This window comes from Phodopus roborovskii, unplaced genomic scaffold (assembly GCF_943737965.1).
Source record: "Phodopus roborovskii unplaced genomic scaffold, PHOROB, whole genome shotgun sequence".
Classification (NCBI taxonomy): domain Eukaryota; kingdom Metazoa; phylum Chordata; class Mammalia; order Rodentia; family Cricetidae; genus Phodopus; species Phodopus roborovskii.
In genome coordinates, this window is record NW_026125444.1 from 15538353 (window position 1) to 15552564 (window position 14212).

Below are 14212 nucleotides of genomic sequence, written 5' to 3' on the forward strand. Positions count from 1 at the left end.
ATGTCTCAAAAAAAACAAACAAATAAATAAATACCTGGTCCCCTAGCCACAAAGGACCGGATCACACTGGACACTGCACTGGTTTTCTAAATCTGCCACCACAAAATCTGCCACCACCAAAACTCACATTGCTTTAAGCACAGAAACTGTTGCTTCCTGGCCTGCCTTGGAGGCCAGAAGTCTGAAAGTGAGGTTTGCCTGGGTCATGTTCATCTGAAGCTTCTAAGGTAAGAACCTCCTTTGCCTCTGCCAGTTGCTGGTAGCTCTGGCATTTCTTGGCTCAAGGTAGCATCATAGCAACCACTCCTCTTCTCCTGACCATCCTCTTCTGCATCTGACTGTGTCCCAGTTACCTGCCCCTTACATGGACACTAGTCCTTGAAGTAAGGCTCCACTCTGCTGTGTTACGTGTTCATTACATCTGCAATGACCCCCTCCAAGAAAGGACACAGTTTAAGGTACCGTGTACAAAGAGTCCCCGCGTCAATGCCTTCTCCTGGGACATTGGCTTTGAGAATGAGATTCTAGTCCAATAGGGAAGTTGAAGCGATTCGTGGACTAAATAGCAGAGGATGTGTGTTTACCATGGGGGGGGGATGAGAACGAAGCTGAGTGAAGGTGGGTGGGGAGGAGGAGGTGGAGGGTCAGAGTAAGGAGCCTCCTGGAGTAGCTTCCTCCAAGCTGCCTCTCTGTATCTCCTGCTTTTCTGCCTTGGGTGTCCTGTGTGCTCACAGAAGACCTGTTTCCTTTGCTCAAGGAAGCTCAAGTGGCTCCTCTTGCTTATAAAGAAATTAATTTAAAAAAAGAGAGAACTAAATGAAAGGACTATGTTCATTTTCAACAGGTGCTCCAAGCCTTTTCCATGAACTTCATGCAAAGACAACCAAAGTTACTGCCTTGCAGTCCCGTAGGGAGAAGTCTGATGTGGCTGTCACTGGGCAGAAATCAAGGTGTCTACAGGCCTAGGGTCCTTTCTGGACCTCTGAACCACCTGCATTCTTGGCTGGTAGCCTCTTCCTCCATCCTCCAAGTCAGCAATGACGGGTTGGGTCCTTATATTCTTCTCTCTGGTTCTGTAGCTGAGAGAAGCTTTCTGTTTTTAAAGACTCATATGCTCATGTGTATAACTAGACCATCCTCCGGCCTCAGGAATCTCAGCCACTAATCACACCCATTGACAAATTCCCTTGTGGGGTAACATGGATAGCTGTGTGTGGTGGGTATTTGGGATGTGGGAATTTTCAGGGTTAATTATTTTGTCAAGCATAGAAGTACAATAAAACATACCATGAACATTTGTCATAAGCTAGAAGGACATGCCATGTACTGTTTCTTTTTCTTACAAAACTGCTTTCCTTCATTTAACTGCTCAGTTTGAAGTTCTTTCTGAGGAACACAGGGTCATGTCCCAGGACCTTTATTTATCAGCCTTTTCATAGTTGAAGTTTCAGAAGTGAAGGCATATTCCCAGACTGCCTGATGAGAGCCAAGGAAAATGGGGGGGGGGGAATGGGGTGAAGTCGGTATCCTATCACGAAGGTTAGTTTTGGTTATCGGCTTGGCACAATAGAGAATTGCCTGGGAAAGAAATCCCAGGGAGAAACTGTCTAGGATAGATTGGCCTAAAGGCATACCTGTGAGGGATTTTAATTGGGTTAATTTATATAGGAAAACTCACCCAATATGGATGACACCATTTCATCTGCAGAGTCCTGGACTGAATGAAAAGGAGAGCATAAGCTGGGTGCTAGAATGCATGCATTCATTCGTTGCTGTCCGCTCTGGACTGTGACCAGTTGCTTCAGGATCCCAACATTTTGCCTCCCTGCTGTGACTGATATGATTGACCTGGAATCGTGAGCCAAATAAACCCTTTCTCCCTCGAGTTGCTTTTGTCTGCATATTTTATCATAGTAAGGGAAACGGACACTTAAGACATTCACTGACAAATTGAATTTATTAAAATGAAATTACTGAAGGGAAGCAATTTGCAAAGAAATTAAAATCTAACCAAGCATGGGGGCACACACCCATAATCCCAGCAACTCTTAGCACAGAGCGTATCAGGAGTTCAGCACAGCCTGGGTACTTCAGTAAAGCCTGTCTCACACTGGAGAGGCTGAGAACTCAGCTGCTGCCCAGACCGCGGGCTGCAAGCTCTAGCAGAATCAGCTTCGTGCCTGCTGAAGGTCTGGTGGGTTCCTGCTGAGCCACTGGTCCTCAGGCCATGTTGGAAGCCCAAAGAAGCTGGGTTCTGACGCCAGGAAAGGAACATAGCAATGGTGGTGACAGCAGCTGACACATTGACTCACCAGGAAGATGCAGAGGCAATGAATGAACAAATCAACAAAGGCTTTCTCTCAGACTTCCTTCCTTCCTCCCTTCCTTCCTCCCTTCCTTCCTCCCTTCTTTTCTTCCTTCCTTTCTCCCTCCCTCCCATCTTTTCTTTCCTTTTCGTTCTTTTGGAGGCAGATTCTCACTATGGCTGGCCTGGTATTTGCTAACAGAGGCTAGGCCAGCTTCAAACTCAGTTTTCCTCCTGCCTCAGCATTCCAACGGCTAGGATCACAAGTATTTCATCCAAAAGCCTGGTCAAGAATAGTACCTCTTAGCGGGGTGTTGGTGGCACACGCCTTTAATCCCAGCACTCAGAGGGCAGATGCAGGCAGATCTCTATGAGTTCAAAGCCAGCCTGGTCTACAGAGTGAGTTCTAGGAAGGCTCCAAAGCAAATACAGAGAAACCCTGTCTCGAAAAACAAAAAACAAAAGAATAGTACCCTTTCTGTGTATACTTTTGTTCAAAGGATCCATATCTAGCTTTATGGTATGTAGAGTATGTGAGCTATAATACATATTTGAAAAATATCCATCTTCTCTAGCTGAGTATAAGCTTAAAAGGGCAGCTTATCATGTTCTCTCCCTAGCACTTGGAAAAGCACCTGGCATGTCCTGTTTGCTGAGTCAATATTCATGTTTACTGCCTCCCAGTACCGGTCCGGTCCATTCACTTAGCTAAACCCTTTATCAAGATATCCACAGCAGACTTAGCTTAGAGGAGATTAGCTATTTCTTTTTTTTTTTTTTTTTTTTTTTTTTTTTTTTGAGTCACAGTCTCATGTAGCCCAGGCTAGTCTCAAATTCACTATTTAGCTGAAGATAATTTTGTGTCTCCCAAACTGAGGTCTTCTAGAAGGACAGAAAGTGCTCTTAACCACAGAGCCATCTCTATAGCCCCAAAACACTGTTTTTAACTAAAAGGCAAAAATAACCATGAGGTTGGTAGCATAGTTCAGTGGTACACCACTTGCCTAGTATGTAGGCACCCTGAGTATGATCTTCAACACTAGAAGGAAAGAAAACAAAACAAAACGACATTTAAAAAAAAAAAAAAAAAAAAAAAAAAAAAACACCCACCTCAACTGTGTCATCATACAAGACACACTGGCGTTGCCCTTCCATGGCCACACCCATCCCTCCCTACCATCACTAACCCCTGGCAACCACTAATCTGTTCTCCATCTCTATAATTATGCTACTCCACGAGTGATACAGAAACGAAACAAGCCAGGAGGCATCCCTGTGAGACTCGCTTTTTTCTCCACCCTATATAATTCCTTCACCATCCATCCAAGCTGTTACTTGTATCGATAACACTGTCCTTTAAAATTCAGGATACTTTATATTGCGGTATTATAAAGATAGGCAGATCCCAGTTCATTTAGCCACTCATCCATTACAGGATATTTGGCTGCTTTCCAATTTGGAGCTATTACAAATGAAATTGCTATGAACATTTGTATACAAGTTCCTGCATGAAAATGAACCTTCCTTCATATCTCTTGGATAAAAGCCCAGGATAGATATATATATATATATATATATATATATATATATATATATATATCTCACTTTGTTTGTTTGTTGCTTGATTTCAGGAACAGACAAATGGTTTTCCAAATGCTATCATTTTATATCCACTAACAGTGTGAGCGGCCCAGTTTCTCTGCAGCTTTGCTAGCATTTAGTGTTAAACACCATGGGTGTATGTCTGGGAAACCCAGGGCCTCATATATGCAAAACAGACATTCTACACATTTTTATGAGTGTGGTGATGTCTCATTATGGCTTAATTTGCATTTCTCTAACGGCTACTGATGCTGAACTTTTGTTTATCTGCCATCTAAATGTTATCTCTCTCTCTTTCTCTCTCTCTCTCCTTTTCTCCCACTTCTCTCTGCTCTCCTTAGGATCTTGCTATATTGGTCAGGCTTCTTTTGAATTTGTAGGAAGTCATCTTCCTCAGCCTCCCATGCATGTAAAATGGACCACAGAGCTCACCTCCATACCCAGCTGTTATTTACTCTCTTGATGAGTTACCTGTGCATCTAGTAGGTTGTAATGAATTGTCAGATTTTGTTGTGGTTTTGTTTTGTGATAAAGTCCCATATATCACAAACTAGCTTCAAATTTGATATATGCCCAGGATAACCTTCAGCGATCTTCCTGCCTGTACTTCTTGAGTCCTGGGATTACATGTGTATGCCACCTCCGTTTTAGAATTGTGTGAGGGTGTCAGATCTTGGAGATACAGACGGTTGTGAGCTGCCATGTGGGTGCTGGGAATTGAACCTGGGTCCTCTGGAAGAACAGCCGGTGCTCTTAACCTGTGAGCCATCTGTCCAGGCCCTAAAGGTCAGGCCCTACGACCTGCAGTAGATAGCCAACACAAATGAACTCAAAGGTATTTTCGGATTTCCCCCCCCCCCCGCCCCATAATGCTTGTTTGGGGATTTTCCCCTCACTTACAGGTCTTTTATTATGGTTTCTGATTTTGAGTCTTCATGGAATTTCTGTGTGTGTTAGTGTATGTGCCTCTGTGCCAATATGTTTTTTCCTTGCCCCCCCATTTATTTGTTTATTTTGTCCTATCCAAAATTGTTTGCTTCTATTTTATCTTCTTTTACATGCTTGTTTGTTTTCTTTTTCTTTGTTTGCGTTGTTGTTTATTTTTCGAGACAGGGTTTCTCGTGTAGCTTTGGAGCCTGTCCTGGAACTCACTTTGTAGACCAGGCTGGCCTCAAACTCACAGAGATCCGCCTGCTTCTGCCTCCCAAGTGCTGGGAGTAAAGGCATGAGCCACCACCATCTGGCTGCCTGTTTGTTTTCTAGTGAGAGGGAGAGAGTTCACAAGAAAGGGTATGGATTTGGGAGGGTGGGGAAGTAGGGAGGGTCTCAGAGAAGTTTGGGGAGGGAAAACCATAATTAGAATATATTATATAAAAAAACAAATCTATTTTTAATTAAAAAACAAAAAATAACTCCCCCAGTAAAAGTCCTAAATATTTTCTCTTATATCCTTTTAAAAAGGTCTGTAATTTGTGCCTGAGAGACGGCTCAGCATTTAAAAGAGTGTTTAATTCTCTTGCAGAAGACAAGCTTTCATTCCCAGCACCCACAAAAAATATCTGAAAATCACCTGTAACTCAAGTTCCAGGAGTCCAACACCCTCTGGCCTCTGTGGCACCTGCATGCATGGGGTGCACATAAACTCAGGCAGGCACACACACATACACATGAGCATAAACAGGCCCATACATATACGTACACACATGCACACGCACATGCGCACACATACACACATATACATATTCATATGTATACACATAACACACATATTCATGCAAATAAATAAATTTTGAAAAGTTTTAAAATTGCATTTAAGTCCATGGTTCTTTTGGAATTAGTTTTTGTTTGAGCTATAAAGGCCAGGCCCAGTTTCTTTTCCTTTGTTCTATAGGTAACTAATTGCCATAGCACCATTTATTGGTAAGATTCTCCTTCCACAATTGCTTCTGCTACTTCATCAAAAAGCTAACTAGAGAGCTGGAGAGATGATGGGGGGCACTTAAGCAGCTGCTCTTCCAGAGGACCCAGGTTTGATCCCCAGAACCCACATGGCATCTCACAACTGACCTCTTCTGACCTCTCCAGGCACCATGTAAAACACCTATCTATACGCATAAAATGAAAATATATAAAGGTTAATGTTCTTTTATATATTAACCAGAGGCCAGCCAGATGTGGTGATGCACACTTTAATCCCAGCACTCTGGAGGCAGAGCCAGGAGGATCTCCGTGAGCTCAAGGCCAACCTGGCCAACATAGTGAATTCCAGGCCAACCAGGGCTGCATAGTGAGACCCTGTCTCAAAACCGAGAGTCAAACAAAAAACACTAACTGAAGGGGTGGGTGAGCTAGGTGGTCAGGTAAAACAGTATTTGCTGTCAAGAGCTTGGTGCGGGGAACCCAGCTGGTATAAGGAGTGACCCAACTCCTGAAACTTCTCCTCTGCCTTCCACATACACTCTGTGGCATTAGTGTAAGAGTTCATACCCACTAAGATTTTTATAAATAGATGTAAAACATGAAAAGCTAACTGGACGCATACTTATGTTTAGTTGAAGTATATACACAATCTCCTGCTAGTACTGTCCTGTCTGGTGTCCTTTGTTTTTAGACAGAATTTCATGCAGTCTAGGTTGCCTCAGAAATTATTATGTAACTCCTGATCTGCTTGCCCCCGCCTCCAAAGTGCTGGGCTTGTAGGCATGCAACTACCAGGCTTTGTGCACACTAAGCAAACACTCTACCAGATGAGCTACATTTCTCTTCCTGCACCATCTTGATAACTCGAGTAATCCACCTAAATACTGGGCAGTGATTCCTTTTATTTTTCAAGAGCTGTCTTGCGTGATGGCTTGAGTGTAGCTGACTCAATTGTAGCTCTCTTTTCTAGCATGTGGGAGGTCCTGGGCTCAGTCCCCAGTATTACCCACAGATGAAATCTCAGCTATCCTAAGACCTTCCAACTTCCACTCAAATTTTAGAACAAACTTATGTCTGCAGAGAAACTTCATGAGATCTTTTAAAATCAAGAACAATATTTAGAGAAAAAAGTTCTGTTTACAAGAATATTATCAGCTAACTGCTCACAATATCTTGACATTTTGTAGCAATCCAAACAGTCCTTGGTTTTCTCCCTTTGGATAAACACTGCTTTTATAAATTTTTCTTTGTCATAAATATCAGAGCCACAGTTTGTTCTCTGTAGCATCTCGTCTCCTAGTGGCATATAACTGTCTGAGGAATTATTGCTAACAACTAGGAGAAACTGTTATTAACCATGAGGTCTGTATTTCCATTCATTTTAGAATCTGAACAAATCTCATTTACTCTCCAGCCAGAGGAGCTTCCTGCAGAAGCGGGATTAACCCTGGAGCTCAGTTCACAGATGCTGTGGAATTCCTGCCATCGTTACTCTCTGGTCAGGCTAAGGACTCAACTGTTCTTGGAGCTTTCAGCTTCCTGCTGTAAGGGAGCAAGAGGTCTTAAAGACTAATTTAGAGGAAAGAAAAAGAGAAGTCTTTGCCACATGGAGTCTTCTAATCCATGAACATGGTATATCTGTCTAAGAGTTTAGTTGCCTTTGACTTATTTCTTTAACATTAATTTTTCATCATATAATTCTGTTTTGTTAGATATATAATTAATGTTTCTTTTTGTTTTGTTTTTGAGTTTGTAGCCTCAAACTCTCTATGTAACTGAGGAAGACCTTGAACTCTGAGCTTGTTTCTTTCTATCTACATGTCCTGGGATTACAGGTACCATCCTGGCCAGGACATTCAGTGTTAAGAAGGAAACTCAGGGCCCATGCATGCTAGGCAAACACTCTATCAACTGAGCTACAACCACTTCCGTCTGTTTAATTAAGTTGTTTGTTGTTGAGTTTTAAAAGTTCTTGCGTGGTGGTGGCACATGCCTTTAGTCCCAGCACTCAGGAGACAGGCAAGCTCTATGAGTTGGAGGCTAGGCTGGTCTACAGAGAGAGTTCCAGGACAGGCTCCAAAGCTACACAGAGGAACCCTGTCTCCAAAAACAAAATCAAAAACAAAAAAGTTCTTTACATGCTCTTGATATTAGTACCTTACTAGGTGCATGTTTTATAAAATTTCCTCCAATTTTATAGGTTTGTTCACTTTCTTGACAGTATCTTTTGATTTGCACAAGTTAACTTTTTGTTGTTACTTTTTTGAGACATGGTCTTGTGTAGCCCTTGCCTCCATCTCCCAAGTGCTGGAATTATAGTTATGTACCATGTAGTTAGGGTATAGTTATTCATATGGTATAAATATATGTATACATATGTGTAAACATGAATCTTTTTGTTCAGTCAGCCAGCTCCCAAATCACAACACAGAGACCTATTATTAATTATGAAAGTTTGGCTGATAGCTTAGGCTTATTTCTAACTAGCTTTCTTAAATTAACCCATATCTTTTAATCTACATCCTTTTACATGGCTTGGTTACCTTTACTTTGATACCAATGCTGGTTGCTCTGAGTCCTGGTATCTCCCCCATGATTCGTCTCAGCATTATTTCTGCCCTAAAAATCCTGTCTAGCTATTAGCCACTCTGCTTTTTTATTAAACTAACCAGAGTGACACATATCCACAGTGTACAAAAAGATTATTCTACAACACATAGAGTTATGCACATTAGGTTTGCTTGTTGCTATAGATCAAACCCAGGGCTTTATACATGAAAAGCAAGCATACTACCGATTAAGTGATACCCCCAAATCTGCAATTATAATAGCAATTGTTATTATTGTTTTGGTGTTGGGGGTTGAAACTTGGGGCCTTGTTAATGCTAACCACATGCTCTTATCAATGAGCTATTCCTCCAGGCCCCAAAGTGCTCAATTTTGATAAAGTGCAGTCTATTTGTTTCTTCTTTCATTGCCTATACTTTTGGTATCGTGAACATGAAATTTTCATTGCCAAATCAAATATCAGGCAGATTCTCTCCAATATTATTGTTAAGGAGTTTGTTCCATTTTGAGATTTTGTGTGTGTGTGTGTGTGTGTGTTCATGTGTATTATGTACGCATTAATGTTGTGTGTGTTGCTGTTACAGAAAGGAGAGTCATTCTGGCTCATTGGGCAACCAAATCTTGCTACGTCACATGACAAGAGAATGAAATGCACTGGATGGGGAGAAAGGGAGGTCACATGATAAGAAAGAGCAAGAGAGAGAGCTGTGGAAGTTGAGCTTGATTTAGAACAACTTGCCCTACCCAACCCCCCCCCAGACCTGACCCAGCTTCAAAGAGTGAACAGTCACTAAGAAACATACGGATCCACTCATGACAGTGGGGCCTCCTGACTACAGATCTCTTAACGGTCCAGCACCTCATCAGCATTGATCACCACACCTCATCATTCCATCACCATTCCATCACATCTCCTCACCAGATCACCATTCCATCACCACATCTCCTCACCAGATCACCAATCCATCACCACATCTCCTCACCATTCCATCACCACACCTCACCATTCCATCATCACACCTCACCATTCCATCACCACACCTCACCATTCCATCACCACACCTCACCATTCCATCACCACACCTCACCATTCCATCACCACATCTCCTCGTCACCATCACCTTACGTTCAGTGTGAATTTTGGCAGAGAGAAACCACATTAAAAACACACACCCTGTAAGGTAACGGTCCAGCTTCATTCTTCTGCACAGAGCTATTCAGTCTCCCCAGCACTATTTGTTGAAAAGACTGTCTTCTCTGTGAGTTCAAAGTCAGCCTAGTTTACATAGAGAGTTTCAGGCCAGACAGGGATAGACACTGACCCTGTCTCAAACCAAATAAGCAAACAAAGAAAAAAAAATGGCCATAGATGTAAGGGCTTCATTTCTAAGGTTTCTATTCTAGCCTACCAGTCTGCATGTCTGTCTTATTCTGATACTGGAATCTTTTTTTTTTTTTCCAAGGCAGGGTTTTTCTGTAGCTCTGACTGTTCTGGAAATCCATCTATAGACCAGGCTGGTCTCGAACTCACAAAGATCCCACTTGTCTTTGCCTCCTGAGTGCTGAAATTAAAGGTGTGCACCAACACTGCCTGGCACCACTTTACTTTTAAGTGTTTATTTTGAGCTGGAGAGATGGCTCAGTTAAGAGCAGTTGCCCTTCTTTCAGAGAACCTGAGTTCAATTCCCAGTACCACAAATTGACCCATAACTGGCTATAGCTTTAGTTCCCATGAATTAATATCCCTCTTCTGGTACCTGTGGGCACCAGGAATATACATGGTACACAGAAACATATGCAGGCAAAGTGCCTATACGGATAAAATTTAAAACAATAATTATAAAAATATTTATTTTTATTTATCTTTAGATGTTTAGCACTGTTTGCCTTCATGTGTGTATTTGCCATATGTATGCCTGGCATTGAGAAGTTCAGTTGAGGGTGTCAGAGAGCCTGGAACTGGGGTTCTGGATGGTTGTCAGCCACCACGTGTGCTCTTAACGTTTGAGCCATTTCTCTACAGTTCCACTCTCCATGGTGTTTTAATTAAAAGAGCTCTGATGTTGAGAAGGGTAAGTTCCCCAATTTGGCTACTCAGAGTCCCTCATAATTCCATATGGACTTGAAGATTGGCTTTTCTGTTTCTGTGAAAGATGCTGTCGGGTTTTAATTATTTCATTTTCAGTACTGGGGATTCTCCCAGAGCCTTGCACAGGCTAGATAAGCATTCTACCACTGAATGCATAACTGAACCATACAGAGGTACCCACAGAGACCCGATAGCTAGGTTCATGTCACTCCTCCCTGAGCAAAGGGCCCAAAGGCAAATCACAAAAAGTCAACCGTGATTACTTGACCTCAGAATGCCAAGATCTTTGAAAAGAATGACTCAGAAATCAAGAAGCTACACGTAGCAAATCAAGTTCTGTAACGCCTTGGAACCTCAGGCAGCTTCTCACGGCCCTGACAGCAGAATTGTGCCAGGACATGTAGACAGGCCTAAGACTCTGGAATTGGCTTCTTAGGCACCATGCTGCAGACCAGGAGTACATCAACTCATGCCGACGAGCCTCCAGCCGACTTTGACAGCCTTGGTCTGCAGGGAGAGCGGGACCAGCTTGGACTGAGCGCTATGGAAGGAATACTGGGAAATCTCTTTCTCAGTCCCTATTGGACACCCTTCTTCCCCACAGCCTCTTTCTACTTCCTTCTGTGTTGCCCTCCATGAGCACTGGGCCCCACAGCTGTGGACAGGAGAACACATTGGCGTTTCCTCTGCCTACCTTCCTGCTCCCTGCAAATTAATCCTGAAGTCTGGTGAATGGAATCATACACACTCAAGGAAAGCATAGAAATAAAAATATCTTTCAGCTTTCCCTGCAGAGAAGAACGTTTCTGTCTCAGAAAAACATCTTAACTTTTTTTTTTTTTTTTTTTTTTTTTTTGAGACAGGGAGCTGTCCTGGAACTGGCTCTTGTAGACCAGGCTGGTCTTGAACTCACAGAGATCCGTCTGCCTCTGCCTCCCGAGTGCTGGAACTAAAGGTGTGTGCCACCACCACCTGGCAAAATATTCATTGTCTTATGTGTATGAATGTTTTGCCTGCATGTGTATCTCTGAATCACCAGTGTGCTGGTGCCTGCTGAAGCTGGTAAAGGGTGTCAGATCCCCTGGAACTGGAGTAACCGGTGGTGTGAACTGCCATGTGGTCCTGGGAACTGAACCCGGGTTCTCTGGAAGAGCAGCCAGTGCTCTTAACTGCTGAGCCATCCCTCTACTTCCTGCCCCTAAACTCTTGTCAGTTCCTTCTTCTAGCTGGGCCTACAATCTCAACAGTCAGGAGCTGAGGCAAGGGAAGGGCCAAAGGTTCAAGGACAACCAGGCTACATAGCAAGACTCTATTACAAACAGACAAAACCAAAACACCCCTCTTCTACTTCCAGTGTGAAGGTACTGCATTATAGTCCGGTGGTTTGGGCTCTTTTTTCTCTTTTACAAAATGGGTCTCATGGAATCCAGGCTCACCTCTAACTCATTATATAGCCAAGGATGACTTTGAACTTCTGGTTTTCCCACCTCGACCTCCAATTCCCAAGCACTAGTACCACAGGCACGTGCCACCATGCCGAACCATGAATTTTCCTTATCCCTACCAAGAAATCCCAGGCAAGGAATGGTAGAGCCTCCTTCATAGTTTGAAAGATCACCTTTGGGCATTTTTATGGTGTGTGTGTGAGAGAGAGAGAGAGAAAGAGAGAGAGACAGAGAGAGAGACAGAGAGACAGAGAGAGAGAGAGCGGTGTACCTGAAGAGGACAGAAGAAGGCATTCCAAGCCACTGGACTTGGATTGTAAAGCAGAGACAGGTGATGGTCTCAGCTCATGTGGAGGTTGGTCCTTCCTTCCTTCCTTCTTCTCTCCCTCCTTCCCTCTCTCCCTCCCTCCCTTCCTTCCTCCCTCTTCCCCTCTCTCCCTCCCTCACTTCCATCCTTCCTTCCTTTCTCTTTCCCCTTGCTCCCTGATGGAGGATTTTTATTCATGTGTTTTACATCCCTAGAAAAGGCATCGCAGGATTTTGCCTCCTGTGTGTTTTCTCTTTGCTTTGCCATAGTCCACGATGCCCGCTGAGGCTGTCAGTACAAGGAAGCCAAACTGACAGGGTGGGAGCAGATTACTTGCCCTTTGTTTTCCTAGGTCTTTGAGCTGCACATCAACTAAAGAGCCTACCTACCACTCCACACTTATTCAACCTGCCTGTAAGGCTCACAGTGCTTTTCCTAGCTCTGTGGACATCAGCGATTTCTAACTCCACCAAGGTAACCATGTCTCATCATCACAGTTAGGAGCCCAGTGAGGACTTCGGAGTGGGGTCCAATGAGGACTTGGTGTTTGCCTCTCTTCTCAGCATTGTTGATGCTATTGACAGTGTCAGCCAGGACAGGACAACCGTGCACACCATGGAGATAGCATGGAAAGATCTGAGGTTCTTTCTTTCTTTCTTTCTTTTTTCAAGACAGGTTTTCTCTGTGTAACAGCTCTGGTTGTCCTGGAACTCACTCTGTAGACCAGGCCTCAAACACAAAGTGATCCACCTGCCTCTGCTTCCTGAGTGCTGAGATTAAAGACGTCATTACTATGACCAGGATCATGAGAACTTTGAAGGCTGGAGGCAGTTTCTCATGGAATACTCAGTATTCCATACATTAAGAAAGAACCTCTGCTGGGCAATGGTGGCGCACGCCTTTAGTCCCAGCACTCAGGAGGCAGATGCAGGCAGATCTATGAGTTCAAGACAACTCGGTCTAAGTAGAGAGCCAGTCTCAGAAAACAAAACTGCCCATAATAACAATCAGCCAGAATATAAGTGGAGGAAGTTCACAAAGTAAAATAAGTTTCAGTGTGACTTTGGCTCCAGGGTAGCTTTCTGCACAGCACAGATGGAGACAGGTTACAACAGTGATTTCATTTTTATCACAGGAAAAAGAAACCCTGAAGAAAATCGTTACGTTTTAAATTATTTTTCCTGTGGGGATGTTATGCCCTAGGGACATAGTCTATTATACTTTTTCCATAAATCACAAATGACTTCCCTCCAAATGGGTCCCTTGCCTCCAGCTTCTTGCCCTTCATGCTATCATATTAATCATATTATTAGTTATGAATGATTAATATCACTCCCCATATCACTTGCATTTTTATTACCATTAGAAGTAAGTATTAATACCTCTGTCATGGAGATTTTTTTTGTAATCAATAAGTTACCCTGTTTATCCTCAACTACATCCAGTTACTAGACCAACCATTCTCAGTTGTGGTCATGAATTCCTCACACACTTCAGTAGTGGGTTCAAATCCCACACCATCCACTTTTCACACAGACTTCTCTTTGCTAAAAATTCTCATGACATATTCAAATGTATCTAATTTTTAGCACCTGGTCAGGTGATTAATATGTATTTACTAAATGAGCTAAATGCATATACTATGTGAGCTAAATGCTATGTGGACACAAAGACTATAAGAACGTAAGGTCCCTGTCCTGGAGGAGAAAACTTGGAAGCTTTTCAGGACATTGTGGGTGTTTCTTGAGGACAAGCCTTGTCAGCACAGTGAAATGAAAACCTTCATGTTCTACAAGAGCGCCATCACTTGAATTTAGAAGATCTCTGATGATAGTTTTAATGCTCAACCTGACCCGATCTAGAATCCCCTGGGAAGAGGATCTCTAGATGAAGCTGGCTTGTTGGTGTGTCTGTGAGGACTGCCCTGATTACACTGGTTGATACAGGCAGGCCTAGGCTGGGGATGCTGGACTGTG